The sequence below is a fragment of the Sinohyriopsis cumingii genome, chromosome 5 (genome assembly GCF_028554795.1).
Source record: "Sinohyriopsis cumingii isolate HCF-2022 chromosome 5, ASM2855479v2, whole genome shotgun sequence".
Classification (NCBI taxonomy): domain Eukaryota; kingdom Metazoa; phylum Mollusca; class Bivalvia; order Unionida; family Unionidae; genus Sinohyriopsis; species Sinohyriopsis cumingii.
The window spans coordinates 82,232,319-82,258,336 of record NC_142965.1 but is presented as its reverse complement, the minus strand read 5'-3'; the positions used below and the strand labels follow the sequence as shown (position 1 = coordinate 82,258,336).

Sequence of the window (26,018 nt, the reverse complement as noted above, 5' to 3'; positions counted from 1 at the left end):
ATATATATATATATATATATATATATATATATATATATATATATATATATATATATGTGTGTGTGTGTGTGTGTGTGTGTATATATATATGTGTGTGTGTGTGTTTGCGTGTGGACCAATCAGGATAGTATTTATTTCGGCCGATAAATCAGCCCCTCGCCCGTGATGATGTTGATTTTCGGGTTTGGATGTTGACTTGCTGGTTATCGTCCATAGTATCAACACATATCTGAGTGGGGTGTGTGTGATTTATCCGACTACATTCCATTCAGCTTGTCGCAGTTGCATATTAAGTGAGCAAAATCACGACTACATCAACGTAGAAAAATAGTCCGATATTCCTTAAATGTGTTGTACTAAATGAAACTGCATAGGCATGAGAAGTCGAATGCCTGAGCATGACATCGGCACCAAATTTTGTACGCTTTTCGAAGTGCAACTTGTAAGCACCGATACGAGTCCCTGTGATTAAAGCCACAAATTATGAGTTAATTGTTATGTCTGAGATAACGATTTATCGATATCAGGCATATATGTGGTTTGATACAATGTTTTTTAATTTGCTATTCTCTATTTAAACGTACCAATGTAGTGACTGGGTCGATCAGATATTATTGTATTCTAAGTCACTAAATAAAACGTTTATATTTTTTTTTATTTTACCGTAAGATTTGCTAATTATTGAAGAATTCTACTTGCAATAAATACAAAACAACAATGTCTAAACAGAAAATGTTTTGTTTTTGCGTTCAGTTCAGCGTCCTTGAATTTATGTACGTTAACAAAGTCCTTCCCGAAAAAACCCGAGAATGTGATATAACCTTCAAGCAAAAGACACTATCCAAAGACCTAAAACAATGTGGAAAAGGTCAGACGAAATGAATACAAATTAAGCCTACATCATTTTCATACCTTCCATATCTGTCTGTCTGTCTGTCTGTCTGTCTGTCTCTCTCTCTCTCTCTCTCTATATATATATATATAGAATATATGTATAGTATGTACGCTGTATCAATGATATACCACGAGATGTATACATTTTTCATTAAAAGGAAACGAGGCTTGCCCGAGTTTCCTTTTAATGAAAAATGTATACAACGAGTGGTATATCATTGATACAGCGTACATACTATACATATAGTTTATTTATACCACATCAAAGTTTTCATTTTATATGGGAGATAAAACTGACGGCCACAAACAGCGCACTTTAGGGGAGTGAACTCTTCACAACCCCTCGCATGTATGTACGCTCAAAAAAGAAGTTCTGTAGTTGTTCATAATTTCCTGTACACTTCATTCATATTAATTTGTACATGTTTCCTTTAGCAATATTAATGAAATGGAAACACAAGGCTGATAGTTAACATTCAAAATATTTTTAATAATGTGCATGCAAACATTGAATTTGCAGCTTTTGTTGTCATGAACAGTAACAGTGCGGCCATTTGCATCCATCGATAGCAACCGTACGATTCGAGCCGGAAATGTCAAAATAATGAAGGAACAATAGGTAATTAAACAATTTAACCTTAACCACATTTCATTGATATTGTTTATGTCCATATTTTGCTATTTCTACTGACTGTCAGTGTCACTTTCAATAATTCTCCTACGTTTCCGCTTGTGTGAGCCCTGTTTGAGAATTCGCCTGTTGAAAGTTGACCCAGTTAGGGATCTGGTTCATGTTTTCCGTTGGTTCATAACAAACATATTTTGTACGGTGATGTTTGATCCGTAGAATGGGTTGCTGATAATCTTATTCTGCTGAATATTACACGTTTGGGAACTTGATATACTGCAGTCTGCAGCTGTGCTGCTGAAAATTTCTTTGTTGTGGGGGTGAGGGTTAACATCATCATTACTTGGGTGGCCGGTGTTGCTCACGTAATTGGAGTACGTCTGGTGTTGTTTTTCACTAATGTTTGAGTAGCTGTTTATAGACTTCACGTTTTTGTGGCCAGAAATTTGCATGATATCAGTTGGGGGAATGTTTTTGTCTCTTAACTTCTGAATTAAGTACTTGCGGCTACTTGTGTTTGTTAATTTCTTTCTTTCTGTAATATTTGCCTTCTCTTTCATTTTTTTCATGATGCTTCCAAGTTTGTTAATTCCAACGACTTGTTTCCTAAACTATATTGGATTTGTCGCTGAGATTGGCATAGTGTTGGGCGCAATATAGAAAGGATCTTCACGTTGACAAAAGTCTGCTGGTCTTAGCTCAGCATACCGTTTGTAGATAGCAAGTGGATCTCTCTCTTTGTTGTTTTTGTTTTCATACATCTCAGGATTAATATCCCTGATGTCCTTGACATTGTCTCTTGTTCATGTTTTTGTCTGCCTTTCATTGAGTTCAAGATATGCAAGGCCATTCACATTTTTCTTCAGTGTAACATCCCCCCATTTCAGATTGTAATGTTCAGTCACTCCCCTCAAACCAGAATGTACAGAGTTGTTAAACCACAATGTGTTAACAATGGCTTCAGGTGTTTCCATCCCCATTAGGTTTTTACTATACAAGGCATTTATTTCTTCATCTGTGATCGGTTGACTCCGATTGGGTTTATTTCCTTTTCCTTTAGATTTTAAATCTTTTTGCTTAGCCCGAAGAGCTTCCCTTGTTAATACAAAATTTGTGTCTGTTCCTCTCATGATTGTACTTGCATATTTCTTCATTTTAAGGTGGCAATCAATGGAGCTGATGATGCTTCTTAAGCTGTTCGGTTCAAACTCAGATCCATCTTTTCTCCTAACACTGAGTATAAAACAAGCCAGGTGCTGATCCAATTCAGATGGGTGTATCTTGTGTAAATTTCTGAATTCATTTTTTGACTGCAAGATTTCTGTCACTAGCCTTACATCAAAAAGTGTCTTTTTTAAAGTGTTTTCATTCTGCTTACTTTCTATAAATTTCAGTATATCATCAGGCTCATGGTGTACAAATCTGTCTTCCCTAACACAATGATCATTTTCATTTACAAATGTCTCAGCCATGTCTCTATTAAACTCTCCAATTAACTCACAGTTTAGGAGATTAAATGTTGCTTCTTGATCTTGCTCCTTATCTGATGTCATTGTTTTCTTTTGTCCACAGAGTTGCAGTGTTTGATTTTTGCCAGAGGGAGAGACTTGAAACAGCAGTGTTGACAGAGATGACAGCAGACGACACAGGGTGGAGCTCAGTAATATTTATTTCCTGAATTGAGTATTGTTGTTTTTTTTTATATAAAAATGTTAGTTTCTATAAAATATTTTACAAGAAAACCATTATCTTGTTATTTTTTCCTTTTTAAATGTAATATTACAAGAAATTCATATCCATGTTTAGAGAGTATAATAGCTATAAAAACATCTTCATTATGCGCATTCATACGCCATGGGCAAATCACAATTTGATATACCAATACTATTGGGATATCAAGTTGCTTTATACCAACACTTCAAAGGCCATTTTATTTTTAATGGATGTGGTATATATATATATATATATATATATATATATATATATATATATATATATATATATATATATATTGTTGGTATAAAGCAACTTGATACACCAGTAATATTGATATATATAATTGTGATTTGCCCATGGTATATGAATATGCATAATGAACATGTTTTTATAGCTATTATACTCTCTAAACATGGATATGAATTTCTTGGAATATTACATTTAAAATGATGAAAATAACAAGAAAATAATTTTCATGTAAAATATTTTTATAAAAACTAACATTTTTATACAAAACAAAAAGAAAAGAGAAAACGAACAACCATACTCAGTCCAGGAAATGAATAATATTGAGCTCCACCCTGTGTCGTCTGCTGTCAACACTGCTGTTTCCAGTCTCTCCCTCTGGCAAAAATCAAACACTGCAACTCTGTGGAAAAAGAAAACAATGACATCAAATAAGGAGCAAAATTATGATGCAACATTTATTTTGCTAAACTGTGAGTTAATTGGAGAGTTTGATATAGACATGGCTGTGACATTTGTAAATAAAAATGATCAGTGTGTTAGGGAAGACGGATTTGTATCCCATGAGCCTGATGATATACTGAAATTTATAGAAAATAGGCAGAATGTAAACACTTTAAAAAAGACACTTTTTGATGTAAGGCTAGTGACATAATTCTTGCAGTCAATAATGAATTCAGAAATTTACACAAGATACACCCATCTAAACTGGATCAGCACCTGGCTGGTTTTATACTCTGTGTTAGGAGAAAAGACAGATCTGAGTTTGAACCAAGCAGCTTAAGAAGAATCATCAGCTTAGTTGATCGCCACCTAAAATTCAAGAAATATGCAAGTACAATCATAAGAGGAACAGATACAAATCTTGCATTAAGAAGGGAAACTCTTTGGGCCAAGCAAAAAGATTTAAAATCTAAAGGAAAAGTAAATAAACCCAGTCGGAGTCAACCGATCACAGACGAAGAAATAAATGCCTTGTATAGCAAAAAACGATTGGGGATGCAAACACATGAAGCTATTGTTAGCACACTGTGGTTTAACAACTCTGCGTTTGGGTTTGAGGGGAGTGATTGAACATTACAATCTGAAATGGGGGGATGTTACACTAAGAAAGACGTGAATGGCTTCATGTATCTTGAACTCAGTGAAAGGCAGACAAAAACAAGAGCAGAGGACAATGTCAAGGACATCAGGGCTATTAATCCTAAGATGTATGAAAACAAAAACAACACAGAGAGAGAGAGAGGGAGAGAGATCTACTTGCTACTTACAAACGGTATGCTAAGACCAACAGACTTCTGTCAACGTGAAGGTTCTTTCTATATTGCACCCAACACTATGCCAATTTCAGTGACAAACCCAAAATAGGTTAGGAGAAAAGTCGTTGGAATTAACAAACTTGGATGCGTCATGAAAAAGTGAAAGAAACTATTACAGAAAGAAAGAAATTAACAAACACTAGTAGCCGAAAACACGTAATTCAGAAGTTAAGAGACAAGAAACATTCCCCCAACTGTTATCATGCAAATTTCAGGCCACAAAAATGTACCATCTATAAACAGCAACTCAAACATTAGGGACAAACAACAATAGATTAATCCAATTACCTGAGCAACACCGGCCACCCAAGTAATGATGCTGTCAACCCGCACCCCACAGCAAAGTAATTTCATACTGCACATATTCAGACTGCAGTATATCAAGTTCCCAAACGTGTAATATTCAGCAGAATCAGACTATCAGCAACCCATTCTACGGATCAAACATCACCGTACAAAATATGTTTGTTATGAACCTCTCGCAAAACGTGAACGAGATCCCTAACTTGATCAACTTCTTTCAACAGGCGAATTCTCAAACAGGGCCCATACAGCATAAACGTAGGAGAATTATTGAAAGTGACACTCACAGTCAGTAGGAATTGCGAAATATGGACAGAAACGATATCAATGAAATGTAGTTTGGGTTAAATTGTTTAATTACCTCTTGTTCCTTCATTACTTTGATGTTTCTGGCTCGAATCGTATTGGCACATAGACTATTGGAGTGAATGACACCGAGAACAAAATCAACGAGGCGCGTGAAATAATCATGTGATCGTGGGGTGATGAGATTGAAAAAACTTCGCGAAATATGCCTCCGAGCACATAAAAAAAATATAATATGGCACTTCCCCGACCATTATTTCATGCACAGACTATACCTAGCAACATATTCGTGAATTCGTGCAAAGAATATACTGTCCGTGATTTTGACAATTATCGAATCCGAATTTTGCGAAGGCGCTGTTTGTAATGTGTTTTTTTTTCTATACGACATTACGATGACATCATGATCCGCGGTCACCTAATTGAATATCGCGTCTGTTTAACCGAGTCAACACGTCAAAGCTTGGAAGTGCTTCATATAATCAGGAGGTTAAACCCTACAAACAGTGCCGCCGAGATGCGTTGGTGGCTCCACATACATCTCGGTAAACGCCTGAGGAACAACGTCATCGTCTTTATCAGCGCTCAACGTCTCACTCCGTCCTTTGTGCAGTATCTAACATAGCGTTTCAGACAGAGCCAATACTTGTAGATCAACTATTTTCCAGACGTCGGTGTCGATATCCCCAGTCATATTATCGTATTTAATAACAGGATGGATCCAATCAGCCTTTTATAATCGTCGAGTGTATCCACGAGATCCACACTCGCCATTCAGACATCGCCGCTGATCTAGTGTTAATAATTTTCCAAGTAAAATGTCCATCGCAGTTGTCGCGATTAATGCCCCATTTGAGCATATTTATTGCAAGAAACTTCGTGTACAATCGTTGATTTGTCCGGATTTCATCGTCGTCTACGATGATTAAATTGTCTTTGCCACATCAATTTAGCCACAGTCGCCAATTTTCTAGAATGATGATAAGCGGGCGCCAATTATGGGTGTCTTTGCAGATATTAATATACGATGACCGTGTTAGTGTACACGCTAATACGTTAGTGGCGATCACGCAGCTAAACATGAATGTGTCTGAGGCGCCAGATACCACCACGTTGCCGATATCTTTTCCTGCGACAGCAACCACGGGCGGTTTTAATATTTCTATGCGCCTATTTGGCCACAGAAGATAGATCGGCAGATCATTGAAACGCGTAATGCTGGCGTCGCAGTTGATATGTTTTGTGTCGCATATTCGAATTGAACGTAGGCCAACGGTCACATCAATGTGACTGGCGCGGAAATATCCCTTGTTGGCGAACCACCATCTATTTTGTTTATTGTGTTAATTTTCGTCGTTGCACATAATGGCGCTGAAACTCGAATATGATGCACACTGGCGGTTTCAAATATCACCGGTTTGGGTTTCGAATACTCGGTGAATGCTCGCACAACCATGTGATAGGTGCTTAGAGTCGTGTTCGAGAACCGTGTATCTCGCGTAGCCAACCTTGGTTATCTCATTTACCATTATGCGACCGGTAATTTTATGTGTAATTGCGTCATATTGATCAGAGTCCTTGAATATAAAGAATTTTCGCGCGGCAAAGTGGTGAACGATGATCATATTTTTGACGCATGCGGAATCGATCGCTTGTGAATTTTATGAGAATGTTCGTGGTCCTTCACTGTCCATCACTTATAATAATTGATTTGTTCTCTAATACAAACTTCATTGAGGTAGCATCAATTTTTAAACATCTCCGATTAATATAACACTTGACGCAGGAAGGTTTAAACCAGGTGAGTCTGAGATAATACCAGTTCATCAGAACACCAGTGAAGACTCAGAGGCGACCATGAAAACTTTGTTTTTAGACACCAGGGCAAACAATGGCACATTTGGAGAAAATATTCTGACCGACGCGGGCTTACAGTCGAGGTTTGATCATCTGCAAGAGAGTAAGACATCGCCCGGCTCCCATCCAGCATCGGACGTTGCCCGGATGACCCAGATGTCACAGTTTGCTGGCAAAGGATCTCTTTGATATAGCGGGCAGTATATGATATGATTTGACAATCTCGTCAGAAAATTATTTAACAGAGACAAGATAAAGCGAATAGCCGATAGTATAAAGTTTTATAACGACAAAAATAGCAATTTATGCTTGAACGATGAGGCTAAGAAACAGCTAGAGCGGCCGACACAAGTCCGCAGAGATTACAACACAGGGCATGTGTAAGATGACTGATGCCATTGCTCGGTCCCGCGAGACAAACAGCAAGTATAAAATAAACAAAAAATACCCATCGGTGGAGGTAAATACTCAGTTGGCAAGATTTCTTCAATATATGGAGAACATAAGCACAGATCCCGTCTCAGACCCGGTGATAGAAGGGTAATGCGACCCTGGTCCAATAACTACTGAGTAATTTAATAACGTGCGTTGATGAACCTGTCGTGAAATAGCTGATATGTTGAAAATGACCGTCGATAGAACAATTTCCGTACATAAATTAATCAGCAAGCAAATGCATCTCATGCCTGAATAAAATCATACAGGACAACAAGGTAATCTTAGCGAATTTTCGGCAAACGAGACTGTATTGTGGGTTCAACGTAATCATTTAGAAGCCGACATTGACAATTTTTCAAACCGCGTTGCAACGCTGAGGGATCGAATCCAAATATTTATTTCAACTCGTCGTAACATAATGATTGGTCGCGTCCTAGCATTTTTGATAAGTATAATATCTTTTTGCATCAATGTGTCAACCTCTCGCGCTCTAAGGGCGTCTGTGTCGTCCGGAGAAACCCCATCTGGCGGCTCGGAAACAAAACCAACTCTGCTATAACCAAAACAATAAAAGCCAGATACACAGACTCGCTGCATCTCCATAGACGCCAACGACATTTCAACGATTTCGCTGTGTATCGAAGTGCATTGCGTAGTTTGCCGAAAACACTCTATATTGGGTTCTTGCTTGTGGCGGCAATAACAGCCGCCCGACTATATTTTGAAATATACATGACCCAACAATGTCGACGTCGCACTATTAAGTCAGGCTGATCTTATATAACGAGGACTCACCTTCGGTCACGATTTGATCCCACCAGAATCTTGCTGCCACCAACTCGAATGGAGGGAAAGCACACTGTTGTTCTTCATACAAACAAGCCATCAACTATCTACAAGTTTCAGATACTGAAAGTAAGGATGCTAAATCTTAGCTAGCACGAGGCCTTTGTTACAGGAAGATCTCATTTGGAAATAAAATTGCCGTTGTCGGCTCTGTTACTTCAGAGGCACAAGTCACGACGCTTCCGTTGACTTGTTAACAATGTAGGTAGCGCGATAATCTTGAGTATTTGCATATTCGATCATAAGGAAGTGCAGACCGATGACGACTATGAAACGGTAAGCTTCTGATAAGTGGCTGATCCCGAACAAAAGACCAACGAGGTTTAGCAGAGTCTGGCGTAGGGCTAAAACGACGCCATTAACCGATCGCGAGTTGATGTGACTGTAGAGGCAACCATCGGCACACCAAAGGTCGTCGTCGATTTGGTTTTAACAAACCGAATATCTGTTCATTTCGACATCAATATTATCTCTGCCACCATCTTTCAGATGCATAACATTATAAGACTGTGATCTTTTTCACTGGATAAATCCGACACAGTGCTTAACGTCAAACTGGGTTGTTAACCGCTGGTGAGAATCGTGATGACATGCGAGGACGGTACCGCACAAACATAGATCAACAGCGACACAAGTTTTACAATCCAAAGATAAAAAAGGATACGAAGATTATCGAGGGTAATACCAACCATATTTACACACAAGGCATTAATCAGTATAAACAGTGCGAAAATATATTTTAGAGCTTACCAACCGAACACATTACGCTGGTGTGTCGGTCGCCAATTTATTTTATGACAAATACGCGCTTGTCATTGCCATGCGGTCAGCCCTGTAAGAATTGGAATTGTGATGTGGGTGGGGAAAAAAGCGGAAACTGGAGACGATTTGAAGTCTTATATATACGCAATAATGGATCAGCAGGTAAAGATAGAAATTACGTTCCTTAAAGAGATAATTTACTAATAGAGATGGCGTCGAATATATTTGATGTTTGTTGGTCTACATGGCGTTGGAAAAACATCATCGTGTTGCAATATCATTGAACAATATTTTCCACGAAGATTCGCTGATATAGCTATTACATGCCCAACCATATCTCGAAACCTATCGTGGTTGAGGGATTGGTGCAGTCGGCGATGAACACTGGCGTGTCGCGTCAACATCATATAGAATCTTGTATACATGTTATTGCGCGAACGGAAAATGTTGGGAAATACTTTCGCGCACAAATCAACAAGCAGCTGGAGACGTTGATAATACTCGGCGACTGAGCGAATAAAAAGTGCGCGCGAAATTGTCCGATATGGCATTTAAGTCATGACATTAAAAAATTTCAGCATGTAATTTAACACAAAAATACATCAACAAGGACTTCCAGCAATACACATCAATTGTAATTATATGCTACTGTAAGGAGGCGGACTCGTCTGATGATTGTCTTTGCGAAAAGAACATGTTGACGGTGGTTGAACATGAGGCAGCACGACGGTATCTAATGAGCTAAAACTACGTGGCACTGATTTTCAGAAAAGACCTTCCAGCGTCGTTTGCTTTTCTTTAAAACATTTTATTGTTATAACATCTGCGATATAAGCAAGGAGATTATAGCCACCGTGGTGATTATAAACACCGCTGTGTGTTTCTCGGGGCGCAAAAGCAATATCTGTGTATGTTAAAATGAGAAAATTATCTAACACAATGACCATTCTTCCATCGTCGTTGTTTTCCTCGGAACTATTGGCGCATAAACCGCAGTAGTGTGCTGTGCACACAACGATTATGTTTGGTTGTAATTAAGGTTCTTGCCATGGAATAGACAGGAAACTCACCTTGCCTTTAGGACGTCTACAATTTGTATCACTCTCATGTTATTCGATTCGATCAGGGGCCGACACGATGTATGTACTCGGCTGGGTGCTAATCGGCTGTTACACCGCTGTTGTGTCGCGAATTATGCCAATCCACGACCAAGAGTCGCTAGCCAATGATCTCGCTCAATATCCGCGATTAAAGTATAAGAATAAAACAATTTGATAAACCAGTACTATTGGTATATCAAATTGTGATCCACCCGTGGTGCAGTAATACGCATATATATATATATATATATATATATATATATATATATATATATATATATATATATATATATATATATGTTCTTGGAACTGTGCGCTGTCAGTTCTAGTCTGATTGATCATAGACCAGATAGTTGTTCTCCACCTTCTTTTTTGTGTTTAACTGGAGGCGGAGAAAGAAAAAAATGGTGAAGAACAACTTGCTGGTCGAGATAGATCAATGATGAATTTCCACTCATTAATATATATTAATACATATATATACATTGCTGTAACTGTACGCTGTCAGTTCTATTCTGATAGATCAATGATGAATTTCCACTCATTAATCAGTAATGTCGTATGAAAATAACGACAAAAAGTAATAATAATCCACATTTTCTAAATGAATTTAACATGGTACACAATTTCATCGCAATCGTTTTTGTCTCCCCCTCCACTCATGCATAAGGAACATAATAAGCAGACATTTGGAGTGAGAAAGAAAAAGAATTTGGGCTGGATGAAAACCTTGAAATTAAACTTGCACCAACTAACTTACAAGAATCTGGTTCAGCATGTGTATACATCCTTTGCGATCTATCTAAAGTGTTTATATAATCAATGATACAAAGTTGCAATAGTCTCATTATATAAGAAAATAAATTCTAAGAATATGGATCTATTTTCTCTATCTAAACATTTTCAAATCATATGCATCCATATAGTTGCCTTAGAACAATGAATAAAGTAAATTCTATAATTTAAATGACTTAATCGCTCAGAAGACAGAGTCATAAGCAAGTTTCTTCACAGAATAATAAAAACCACTAACCAGTTTCTGACTACAGTTGTAAGATGTCTTAGAAAAAAGTAACAGCTACTTTATAGGCATGAAATACATTTAATCTAAGTTATAGGCCCTAAGTACTATTCATCAGATAAGACAAAAGACTGGGTCTCAGAAACTGAAGCCACGCGCGTAACAGTTCATTACTTTGTGAAAAATGGGGTCATTATCAGAAAATGGAGATGTATCTGCTGGTAATGAGTGGTCAGTGAGCAATCAAATTGTTGTTCCAAAGTCGTATAGCTAGGAAATTCATAGTCGAGCCCATGAAACTCCTAAGCTGTCATTTAGTTGTCAATAAGACTTGTACAAGAACTTTAACCATTTTTATTGGTTGAAAATTGAAAGTGATGTTGATAAGTGCCGTAGATCTTGTCACACTTGTGAAATGGTAGGATGCCTCAATTATAAGATACCTAGGGCACATCTGCAACCAATTACTGCATTTGACCATTTGACGAACCATTTAGCAGAAAAATGGTAAACTGTCGGTTTCTTACTTGATATCAAATCAGGCAACCAATACGTGTTCACCATAATGGGTGCATCCACAAGATTTCCATAGGATATTCCTTTAAAGAATGTTAAAGCCAAAATTTTCCAAAAATTTTTGGTAATTTTCTTAACATGTGTTTGCCTCCCCAAATCTGTCCAGTCTGATCAAGGGTCAGATTTTATGTTTGGATATTTCCGACAACGTATGCATGAATTAGACATCTAACAGTTTAATTTTTCTGCCTATCACCCAGAAAGTCAAAGGGATATGGAAAGATTTCATCAGATTTTGAAGAACAGTACTCAATCATAATACTTTAATAAAGTTAGGGATTGGGATGATGGAGTTCATTTTCTCTTATTTGCTTCTAGGCATTCAGTTTAAGAATCATTGGGTTTTATATCTTTTGAACTTGTGTTTGGACATACTGTCCGGGGACCAGTTATTAAAATAGAAACTTCTTTCAAATGAAGATTCCAAGATTAATCTTCTTGACTATCTTTCTTATTTCAAATTCAAGTTATTAAACACTTGGTAACAAGAACTCATTTTCACTTTACTCAATCAAAAATGAAATTTACTTGTGAGAAATTACACAGGGAACTTTAAGCCTGGTGGTAATGTTCTGGCTGTCTTACCAATACCTCAATATCATCTTCAGGCTAAGTATTATGGTCCTTATACCAGGGTTCCTGCAGTCATGGAAATCCTGGAAAAGTTTGTAAATTACAGAAAAGCACTTAAAGGGAATTGTGTTATTTTGCATTATCCGGTCACATTTATTTGCAGATACAACAGTTTTACCAACCTAACTTCTTCAATGGATTTTGTTAGGGTAGGTTCTCCATAAACTTAACTTATATTATATCAAAGGATTTTACCACCATTCAAAATCATTGTACTCACGGCATTCAAATGATCTATCTATCTGATTGGATGAAGTATGTCCAAAAGCCAACTGTAAAATATTTTGGTGTTAAATTTACATGTTAAGTCAGTGTTAGAGGTCATAAATTTGCATAAGATGTGCTCTTGAAATTGGTAAAGAGATCTTGTAAAATGGAAAAGTCAAGGAATTATATTTTTTTTAAGATTGCAGGAACCCTGTTATACTTTTCAAAAGAAAGTAGATGACTGAAATTATATCATTAAGAGCCCTGGGATGCAGAAACATACACATCTGTTTGGTATGTTAAAGGGTTATTTTGATAGAGATAGAACAGTTAATGATTCAGTCAGTTGTATTTCAGTGAGAATGTCAACGATGCCATGACGGAATGCAATCTTTCTAGTGACTTTAGTTTAACCAGAATTTGGAATTCATGTATATTAAACAATCTGGACCAAACACTTTCAAATCTAGAATAATACGAAATAAATGACCTAGAACAATTATTACATGATTATAAACATGTGTTTCCTGATGTTCCAACACGAATAAATAAAATCTATCAATATGTATACTCTATCAGGACATTGATGTTGTAGATTCTATATCTATGAAGCAACAGTCCTATAGGATGAATCCTCTCAACCAGGAATATTTGAAAAAGGAAAGTCACTTTTACTGGAGAATGACTACATAGATGATAGAACCAAGTAAAAGTAATTGCAGGTCCCCATATAATTTTGTACCTAAACCAGATAATTCATAATCTTTCCACATGTGTACTAATTCAAAAGAAAGTCAACAGTGTCTCTAAAACATTAATTTCAAAAGCCAAGAATGAATGACTGCATTAACAAATTAGAAATGTCAAATGTTCACAAAGATTTACCTTTTTTCAAGGAATCTGGCAAATTCCACTCACTGAAGGAGCAAAAGATATTTCGCCATTTGCAGCTCTAGATGGGCTTGCTTTATCAGTATGAAGTGATGTTCTTTGGAACAAAAACATTATCTGGCAACATTCCAGTATCTAATAAATGTTAATATCTGTACTAGATAATTAGAATGTATACATCGATGATGTCATTATATACAACACCTGAGAAGATCACTTGGAAACCATTCAGAATTTTTTTTATTAACTCGGTGAAGCAAATCTGACAATTTATGTACAAGTGAGCTTTGCCAGGTTTATTTCACATTCTTAGGACATATTGTGGGACAAGGTTAAGTTAAATATATAGAAGTTATGGTCACGGTCATCTTAGTTCCCAGTGCCTATTGAAAGAAACTCTTTGGGTATGGATGGTTATTGTCAGAAATTTTGCTGTTTTTCCATAATTGACAAGCCTATGTCAATTTTGTTATGAAACCTAAGTTTCATTGGTCTGGAATTTGGTTTGAAAAATTAAAAGCCTTGCTTAAAAGTGCACCAGTTCTTTCAGCATCAAATTTAAATTATTTAAAAATTATGTTGATGCATGTGATGTAGGCGTTGGGGGAGTATTGATCCAAGAAGATAAAATGTAGATCATGAATTACAACTATTAAAAAAAGTAAACAATCATAAGAGAAATTGTTCGACAACTGAAAAGGAATGTTTGTCTTTGACGTTGTCTTTGCAACATTTTGAAGTGTATATTAGTTTATTTCTTTCTCTGGTTGTTGTATTCAGTGATCACAGTCCCCTCATTTTCATTAAACAAAAAATGAAAGGTAGAGGTTGTGGAGGTTGAGATAATACTACAAGAATACAGCAATGACATCTGATGTCAGGGAAAAAGATAATAAGGATTGAAGATGAACTGTGAATAGCAGTAATATATTGCTTTATTTTGTGTAATTCATACGATATTTAGTTTTAACTATTATAGTATCTGATGCATATTTGAGTTTGATGTAAAATAAAGCATTATTGTGTAGGATGATACATGTTCTTTGAGCATTCCAACAACAATCATCTGCCCACATGTCAAGCATTCTTCTTTATGTGCATCTACTTGCAAATGAAAAATAAGAAAGTTAAAGAACAATTACCATAAATTCACTATTATCGATATTAATTTGTGTGGTTTTCAAAAACATTAAAAGAAAATTTAAAAAATGGACACGTTTATGAATACTCAAATCTGTGAATGTGTTATGGTGTTTTGAAACAATCAAAACTTATTTAACAGCATGAAAGAAGAGAATTCACAGTAAATGCACAAAATACACATGACAAACTTACATGTACATATTTAACTAAACAATACTGATTTCATCATGTGATTTTTAGATATTACTGTTAATGAACCCTTCCCCCGATTTAAGAAATTAATAAATATGAGCTATTATTGTTTTCAGTATTGATGATACATGATGAAATTTGTATTTACAGTAACATTTACAAAGTTGCAGGGTTCGAGTCTCGGATTCGGCTAATGTGGGTATGTGAGAAAGTTTGCCAGTAGCTTCTCGTGGGTTGGTGGTTCTTTCTGGGGTTTTCCCGGGTTCTTCCTCCACCATTAATACTGGCCGCCATGTATAGCCTATCGTGTGCTGAAAAATGGCGTTAAACCCTAAAAACAACAAAAACAACAAAGTTGCAGTATAATACAACTACTGATGTAAAAGATACACATCTTTAAAAAACTTGAACACTATTCATATGATACAACTATTCATAATGATACAACTACATATCTGCTTAAGCGTATCAGTGTACAAGTTTTAGATATGAAAGATATATTACACCAAAGTTTCGTCCGAATACAGGAAATGATGTTGTTAAAATAATTTAAAAACTATGACAAAATTTTAATACTGTTGACAATGCTATTGCCATTGGAAGTGACTACCTTGCCACAGTTGTGCAGGTGAAGTAGTTAAAATTGTATGAAGGAAATTTGAAAGCGATGTTAATGCACTGCAGTGTTATGCATATTTAAACAAATATATAAACAAAAAATCTGTGCTTCCTGGCAATCTGTCAATGCTGATAAATCAAGGTCTCTTTGAATGGGTCATATACAGCACACGGTTGCCCCAAGTTTCTTTCATCCGCCAGGTAAGCACTGGTGTATCCACTATGTGGCTCCCTAATCCTTTCTAAGAACACACAGCTGCTAATGCCTGACCTCAGCAACTAAAATCCCCCGCCAAATTGTAATCTGGGAAAGTTTTCTTCAAGTTTAGTCCTGAAATATGCGGGGCCACTGTCCTTACAAAAAATCCTTTTATCTCCCAGACCAGTATCATAAAGGCGCTTTCGTTCATCTCTGCTGGGAACACTGTCCTGAAGAAAAGATGGAAAATAATCTGTTAGTGTTTGTGAAAGCACAAAAATACCAAACCCTCACTACCACCCAAAATGAAGTCCAATGTGGCATCAGCAGCAAAGATGAGAACAGTAAAAATCAGCAATATCCTTGACGTTTAGTACCCACCAACCCCAATTAATCACAAATGTACTACATGTTAATAGTGAGTAAATCTGTCCTATCTATCATTCCATTACAGATGATACTCATCTTATGATGTGACGGTGGTATTGAAACCACCTTCCTTACAATGTCATGACAATATTATGAGTTTCACCACATTAAGCTTCTACCACAGAAATAATACAGGTATGGCAATATGCACACTTCTGTGTTTACAATCACAATACATCTTGGTATATCCAAAATATTCTCTATATTTCCACTTAATGTTGCTACTATTATCGGATACTGAATACAGTTTAGGTGTGGTGAAGTAGATCAGAGTGTTTAGAAACCTGGGTCTCTTTTTTAATGTGGATATTCATATAGTGTTCTTTTAGTCTCAATTGTACACTACTAGGAGTAGACATAATGCATTGGACGAGAGCAGACCTGCCAATGTACGATTTTTTCATAAGTATTATGAACATTACCCCTAAAATACGGACTTATAACATGCTAGCAAACTCTATGGAAAAATGATCGTTGCCGAAAAATACGGATAATTGGTTCATCCGTGTTTTATTTGTATCCAGGTTTCATCTTAGAATTAGTCAGGAAACCAGACTAACTTTACAGCAGCACTCTAGATGCTTTAAACTGAAACCTCTTTGTTCACGCGAAGCGTCTGCATGATCAAACTGCTGATTATAGAGTTTTTAAAAATGGCATCCAGATAACGATGCATGTTGAAGATGAAAGGGAAAATTAGCTTCTATAAAAGTGTTAATCAACACAGAAGAATAAAAAGGAATATTCATATTCTTGTGTATAAAAGCTGAAAAGGACACAATTATATCTATTCGATATCTCGTGCCAAGTTGAGTATGTCTTGTGGCGTGAGGTATCATTGCCTTCGTCATGTGAAATGGAAAATAATTTCCAAGAATTATGTGAAGTTGAGAGATGGTAACAAGCCACTGTGCTGCATAGGGTTTGGAACTAGAGTTTGTGCAACTGTGCTGGTGGTAAATAAAGTCTACGCATACTTTACAAACTTTTCAGTTGAACATAATGTTTATCGTCGATGCGTCGAACTGATAATTACATTTTCAAGCTTTACAATTGCAGTTATTGCTATTTTGTTACACCTTCCTGAAAACTAGTCAATCTTATGGAAACAAACTCAACTGCCTTACTGAGATGGACTCGTCAGGGTTGGCAGGTCTGTGAGAGACAAACTTAACGAGTCGGAGATAGAGCATAGGTCATAACAATAAGAAATTCTCATGCTATATTCTTCCTGGTATCTCCATCACCCAAAATTGGATATATCAACAATGGCTCATTGGTTAGCATGCAGAACTCTGACCGAAAGGGTTTAGGTTAGAACCCTACCAATGGACCAGCCTAAGTCAGCTACTGTGGTATGTCTTTGGATAAGGCACTTTACTCCAGTTGCCTTTTCATTAAATAACGAAATTGTGTTGCTGTGCTGATATACACCAAACCAAACCTAACTGAATGGTACTGCTCCAGTGACTTAACTGGTTAGAATGTCTGCCTTTGATGCAGTAGGTCGCAGGTTCGAACTCTGGATGAGTCATACCAAAAACCTTAAAAAAATGTTACTGTTATTCAAAAACGGCAGCAATGTTTCTTCACCTCCATATCTGAACTTGTCACATCCAAATCATCTTCATCATTATTTTTGTCTTTTATTTACATTGTAGTGTGTGTGTGTGGGGGGGGAGGGAGTGGTAAACAGTTCTTATAACATACTTCTTTAACTCATTTGCCGTGTTTTGACTGATCCAGTGGTCTAGTGGTAAGAGTATCTGCCTCTGTTGCAGGAGGTCACGGGTTTGAACCCTGGCCAAGTCTTACTAAAGACTTCTATAAACATGGTACTAACAGCTGCCTCACTAGGTGATCAGCATTAAGAGGATATTGTTAGGACTGGTCATCCTGGTGTAAGGATAATATGACTGGGTGGGACATCATGCTACATGTCTGCAGTATGATACCCCAGTGCTAGATATCACTATAAACTGCCACACTGCAGACATCATAGTGATATGACTGAAAATATTTTAAAGCTATGCTAATCCAAATCACACATACGGGCACGCACACACACTGGATAATTGCACCTACTTAAGTGTCATACAGAGCTGCTATGAATTTTTGCCAAATATATTAAGGGACATACAGAATTTGTGTTTCCATATAAATTAAACGAGTTTGTTCAGAAGTGAAAAAATCTATGATTTAAAAGATATCTGGGTTTTTCTTTATACCTCAGATGTGCTTGCTAACAAGCAAAATCTGTGGGTCCAATATGACATGGGTTCCATGGCCCTGCCTTTACTGTTTCCCCATCTTGGATTGGGGAACCTACCAGCAGTTCTGGGATGGCTATATGGAGCAAATATATTGCATAAAGTTTCGTTAATCTCTGAAATATGTCTTGGTGTTGAGCCACCTGTGGTACTTGCTGCACATGAGACTGTGGTAGCTGAAGACAGGGCATCAGCAGCCTTCAGCTGCAGATTGCTCATCATCTAAACCTAAAACAACAATAAACTGGATATATTATTAGTCAAAAAGTAAAAAACAAAATAATGGCCAAAAAATGACTATTTGCTTTTAGGTGAAAACTTGAATGCAAGGAACCCTATCAAAAAGCATCAACTACGATTTATTGTACTAATTAGAATGCATAATGTTTGGCTAAACATTAATTGTATCACAACTTTAGCATATGGATTACCTGCAAATGAAATAGGGCTAATGAACTGATTGATTTATTGATATGTGATTATATTATACCAATGCATGAAATAATAGACAGTACCTTAAAATGAGGACTGAAAGGTTAATTAAGTCTGTTTAGTTTAGTTAATCTTGTTCATTACATTTTAAAAACTAAAGGTAAAACAAGGTGCAATGATCAAAAAGGCTGAATATACAAAGATATGTAAAGCCTGACAAGTAGGATACAGTGATCTTAGTTTGGTGTGGCCAAATCACTTTTAATATGTGATGTATCCAAACAATGCACTCCAGGATATTAAGTGTAACACATGTTGATAAATGAATTAATCAAAACTACATGAGTAAAATGATTAATGGCTTGCTCCACTACTGTAGTTTCCTTAACATTACTGTATTATCATCTTAATTACTGTACATTATTATGTTTCAGGAGAACCCTTCAGACAAAGTACAAGATTCAACTTTCAGGATGAAATGCAAGAAAGATTTTATTTTTTAAGATCAGACACTGTGAAAAAACACCTGACACAAAAATCAGACCAGCTGATGGTTCTATGATTTATTTCAAATAAAATTAGTGAATACCACATGAGGTGGTCAATTCAGCTGGCCAAATTTCAAATTTCATCTCAGGTTCGGATATATATCTTTTTTTTGTGATGCTCAAAACATCAGAAATTAAAATTATAATCCTTGTCATGGTTTCTGCCAACATTAAGTACAAAAATATTATTTTATCACCTGCAAAAAATTAGATTCTTGAAAACAACAGTACATTTGTACAGTGAATATAATAAATACAAATCAGGTATTAAAGTGTTTTGGAGGATAATTCTTCAAGCAGTCACTAATGAATATAACCAGTGTGTTCCTGAGGCATAATTTACAAATTTATTTGGTACATAGGATGTTCTGTATGGAGATATTACCGAAGTAAAAGGATTACAAACACACTTCTAGCTTTTCAAAACAGAAGACTGCATGAGATAAACATGCATAAAACATTCAAATGAACAATATAACAAAAACACCAAACAAATAATTAATATCCCTCCTATGATATCACTGGTGCTATGATACTGCGGTATTCCAAGTTTTCAGTATTTTAATGCCAAGCACCAACTATCACATGCTTATCACCATACACTGGATGACCATTGTTCTGCATCATCAGTTGGATCTATGAACATCAGTGTTTCCAATAATGGTCATATCCCATGTTCTCAAATAATATCTATAAAACTGTACATAATCTGTTAGCCAGCTGTCATTTAAATATCTTGTGATGTCATGCAAGAGTAAGATGACATGACTATCATATTCGTTAAGAAACAATAGACTGAATCTAAACATATGAGTCAAAATGTAAAGTATGTTAAATGTTGTTGTTTTCTGTAAGTTCAGATAGCTTTTTCAATTGACAGGTGTTGACTTTAAAACTTTGTGTTACTTTATCTGTGCATTAAATGTGCATTTAAAACATATCACTGGTACACTTTTGTTTCAAAGTAAAACCATTTCCTAAGCATTATTGTGAACCAATTTAAATAATGTACATTCTCAAAAACATATTTATACATAAATCATCAATAAATCTACACGAAGAAATCAAAAGAAGAATGAACTCATCACAAAATCTTATCAGAGCAAAATGCAACAGTAACAATGTATGAAATTACACCATCTGTGATAGAAGCCAGGCTACAAAAAAATTCAAAGAGCAAAATTCTGAAATCAACATTAGAGTCTAGTCTTCGATTAATTTTGGACATAATTATTAGGTAAAAAAAACAAATGTGTGCTTCCAGTTGCCTGACTGTCCCAGTTCTTTGCTGCTGACCACAGCAATTTTTCCCCCAGGGTAAAATCAAGATTCCCAAAATATATTTGACCATTTAATTGAGCTGGTTTTGACCAGTACTTGTAGTGCTTAGTATGTAATACTGGTTTAAAATTAGGTTAGTAGGTATTTTGTATATTTTTAAAACATATATACATATATATGTATGTTTTAAAAATATAAAAAATACCTACTAACCTAATTTTAAACCAGTGCAATAGGTAACACACATTTCCTATCTTTTTTATAAATGCTAAACTTAAATGTTAGGTCAATATTTACATGCATCATCAAAATCTGAAAAAAAGAATTCAAGAGATGTTCAGGTAAACACCATACTCAATAATATTCTCAATATATCACTCTTCTGGGTTTTCTTAACAACTTCAACTTCCTCAACTTTCATGTGAATTTTAAGCAACATATATATCAGCATCCCTACATTAGGATACATATATGCCATCACAGATATTTTCCCCTATTAATGATGTATCAGAGTAACTCGTCTTTCACAACCTGGAATCTACATGGTGTCTGTTTAACAATCTTTTCCCACAATCATCTTTTTCAAACTAGAAATTAAATGCAACTACATAATAATCAAAGCACCGTAAATGGACATATAAAATACCTTTAAGTGTCTTTAATTACTTGTTTGTTGACTGATAATACTAAAACCTGCAATACTTCAGTACTCTGGGCTAAACACTTTATTCAAGTTCATGAACATTTGGCCTCTTGTTTCCAAGTCTGACTAAAGACCCCAAGACAAAGTCTAACCCAAAACACCACTAAACTGTCCGAAAACGCTCTCACCTACCCAAGATACATGTACACAATTATAGTGAATTGAACCAAAACAAATGATAGTAATCAGTAAATTTCTGCATTATATATTTAACGAGTAAGATCAGGAGTTTTTTCCCCATGGTTTTAATCACCAAAGAACCCATGACTATCCTAAAACAGTAAAAGACTATCCCAAAACACCCTCAACTACCCAGGATACATGTAGGCAATTCAATAAAATCAAACCAATAAAAAGAACAGTGATCAGTATAATAATCAAGTAAGATCGATCGTGTTTTTTTCCTTGTTGATAATTATTGAAGGAAAGACCTCAAGACATCGGAAAACTATGCCAAAACACTATAATACTGTCCAAAAACACTATCATCTACCTAGGATACATGTATACAATTACAATAACTTAATGAAATATGTAAGTTTTAGTGTATTCTCTCTCTCTGTGTCTCTTTCTGATCATAGATAATTATAACTAAACCATTTTTAAATGATAAAGAGCAACACAAGAATCACGTGTCACTACATTAAAATTTCAAGAATTCTTTTAAAGTTTTTGTTTTTATAATCTTTAATGTGACTAAGTGCAGTACACTGAATAATTAGAACTTAAGGGTGCTATATTTAGTTTTAAAATTCTTTATGGGCCAAATTCAAAATTCATAACATCACAAAAAATGTTCAGTTGTTATTAAGGCAAAATGAACAGCATGCAAATCAAGACAGTGACAGCATCTATTGGAGAAAAGGACAAACATGCACTGATTGCTTTTTGCAGGACTTTAAATGGTAAATGTATATAACAATAATACTAAATGACATCAAATAGGAAAGGAAACAATGACAAAAAGTAATATATATGTGTGTATCTAATAAAAAATAAAAGAAAAAATCCCCCAAAATATCAGTAAAAATGGGCCATGGAAACTGTACCTCCTTGTGGTGTGGCCTGGATACATATTTATAAACGAAAATAAAATGAGTATTCAATTACTTAACAGTGCATTTGGTATTTATATATCCATACATAATGTAACGTAATGCATATATACTTGTATTAGTCCAGTTCACAGTAAGGTTGTACGAGTTATTTCCCTTATTACTGTTGTAAACTCTTTTAAAAAATGAACATGGAATTTGAAACAAGTGCTAGGGGGACAGAGTCCAGTTTTTATGTACAAATTTAATGCCGCAATCAGCGACCTAGTATAAAAAATCAAATACACAAGTGAGGTCAAAAAGGTCCATATTTTTAGATACCTATATTAAAACAAAGCATAAGAATAGTATTCACTTGACCAGAGAAGTCAATGGCAGTTCATAGCAGAAGAGGTTTATGCACCCCAACCCCTATTTTATACCTGCATTTTTCACATCCAAATACCATTTTTGACAGCATGTAGTGCTCACAGTGCAAACGCAAGCCCTTTCCCTGGATGAAAATTTTGAAAAACATTGTCTACTAAATAGTTTGATGCAATTCAGAATAGTTGTCATCCAAGCCGTTTTTGAGATACTTGGCTTGCCTTGAACCCACGTGTCTACTGCTATGGGAAGCTAGCTCTTCTTCCTAGCCAACTATTGGTATTTCACTATCAACATACTGCAGAGCAACTATGGAAGGTGTACATGCCTGACATCAATTTCAAGAACAACACAAGCCCAAAACACCTAGTTCACAAATATATCCATATCTATAAATAGTAAACAATAATAGCTGAAAAAGTCACACCATAGCCTTAAGAAATTTGCCAGGGGCCAATTTACGAAACTGGACCCTGCCACCTAGAGTGGAGTGATTAAACGTGTTGAGTACAACCCAGTCTTCTGTTTTGAATTTGTGATAGAAAGACGTTACACATAAAAGAATGCTTTTACTCAATGCTTAGAATCAGAAGCACAATAACTCTTTCATTGCTGTGGGTGACTAGGTAATTGGCTTAAACATTTCTTGGATTTTTAATTTTCAATTTTGGAGTATTTAGGATTAAATGATTATCTGTTCAAATGAAATAATTTCAACATTAAAACATAATTTGAAGTGTCTTGGGGTGTTTTCAAGAGTGTTTGGTGCGTCTTGGGGTGTTTACAAGAGTGTTTGGTGTGTCTTGGGGTGTTTTCCAGAGTGTTTGGTGTGTTTTGGGGTGTTTTCAAGAGTGTTTGGTGTGTCTTGGGGTGTTTTCAAGAGTGTTTGGTGCGTCTTGGGGTGATTAGTCACTCCCCTCGTTCCCCTGTCAGTTGACCTTACAAGCTGTTTATTTAGGCAGTGAGATGTACAGAGGCTCATTACAAAGTAAATTATATATGTATCCATCAATGAATAGAGGGCTGGGGTGTGTGTGCTCCACTCTTTATTGTATGTGCTATTGATGTTATTCTGAAATATGTTATTTTCTCCGGAGCATATGTGCAATAGTATCACAGGAGAAGATTGACTTCTGTGATAAGTGATCATTCATTGGTAGTTTTCAATCAATCATTTTCAGCACTTAGTGGCATAATCAGGGTGCGTCAATGTCTGCCTTGATCTCACCGTGGCCAAAGTTGTCCGGCGGCTCTGCATGTTGCTTAGGTTGGCGGGATAATGGCTATGTGATTTTTCAACTAACTACTGCTATTCTGAAATTTGAATTCGAGCAATTACGATTGTTAGGTTTTTGCACGAACATACGGAGCTGCTTCACTATCGAATACAGAGGCGAAATAACGTCTTCTTTCCTCAGCGCAAAACGGATTTGTTAACACGAAACTACTCTCAGGAGGCTGCCGACTTTCCTCGCGCCACTGGAGACTCGGATTTGGTGCACGCTCGCATATTGTCTTAGTTGTTTCACCGATGTTTCTTCGGTGTTTGTTGTTGTTGATGCTTCCGCAGTAGCAAAGAGAACATGTGGTAGCGATGGCGGTTGCAGATTCGAGGCAAATATGTGTCTCATTAATCGAAGTATTTCTGCTTTTCCCATACGACTTGGTATGCATATGCCATGCTTCAGTGCGAGCTGTCTTAGCTTTATAACTGTAGGCATGGTTCTACTAATGGAAGGCGAGTTGACCGTTCTAAAGAAGAAATTTTGTGGATCATTTGTTTTACATTTCCAGGGTCAGAAACTTATATCGTTTCAATCCTGGTGATTATTTAATCAATTTTTTGTTGGTTGTGGTTTTGTGCTTGGGCAACCGCAGGCGGCTGTGTCATTTGTTTTTATTTCTGCGCAATGCATAGTAGTCAAAAGGAGATCCACAAGGCTGGCAAAGCTGGTTACGTGCTCCGACTAGATGCCGCACTTGACGCACGTTCGTGCCCCTACGCCTTAACATTATATCTGTGCTTGTGTTCTGCAGTACTCGTGTTGGCATGATCTACCTCAGTGTTCGTATTTCCCAGGCAGGTCACTGCATTTGTTGAGACACAGTGCCATAGAACTTACTTTTTATATAGGTTCGAGCGTGTATCTAATTTATCTAATTAGCAAAGGAAATAATTACAGTATCTTTTCCTGGTTTTTATCCAGCCTGAGTATGGCTGCTACCCTTCGCTGTTTAATTTCCTCCACCGCATCAGGTGGCACAAAAATTGCAGCTAGTGTCAAAGAGTTCATTAAACGACTTTATGGTAACTCAAAATTACAGATCCGGCTTCTTAAGAAACAATTGCGCATTATTTTTAGAGTCTGCAACTTCACCTCAAATGAACTAAAAAGATTTGTTACTGAGTACTGCTCCAACTTGAATACAACCAGACTTTGTGCACTAGTGTCCAATTACATCAATTGTCGAGGTGTGTTAGAAAATCTCAGATTATTTGGTTGTGTAACTTGTAGCAACAGCTTCATACTATTATTTCAGTTGCTTGTCTTGCTCCTCTTCTACATCAGTGTAATACTTGTCGTATATCCACTGAAGAGAAGTAAGTTCGTATGTCATTCGTATACTTATAGCCTCGAACCATTTGTCTAATTAACCTGCTCTGAAACATCTTCGTCGCTGACGAAAAGGTCACTCGCTTCATGAGCAGCTAGAGAGTTATCACGTTTCTATCGATGGTGTATTCTTTCATGCACGATATTCTGCATCTTCATTTTAGTTTTGTTTGCCTCAATATCTGCCAGGTTTCTTTCGGTCTTTGTCTATATTTACGGCCAAATGTACCAACTTATCAATGTGATCTGTTTCGGACAATTCGTAGAAAAGTTTCTGCGTCTCTTTCTTGAACCTCTTACTTAACATAAGAGAATTCCAGGATTAACTATACTTTCAACTCTTCATTAGCATAAATTGATCAACGTACATATACAATATAGATTATATGATACACTTCAAAAATCACTATAAAGCAGAGATGCA

The 26,018-nt window shown here is 36.2% G+C and overlaps 1 long non-coding RNA gene across 1 annotated transcript; it reads left to right on the top strand.

Annotated features, from left to right (window-relative positions):
* Nucleotides 1–1,445: 1,445 nt before the first annotated feature.
* LOC149799617 (uncharacterized) lies at nucleotides 1,446–3,264 on the top strand. The gene is made up of 2 exons (XR_016420914.1): nucleotides 1,446–1,513; nucleotides 3,095–3,264. It is a non-coding gene; the product is annotated as an uncharacterized LOC149799617 (long non-coding RNA).
* Nucleotides 3,265–26,018: the final 22,754 nt, after the last annotated feature.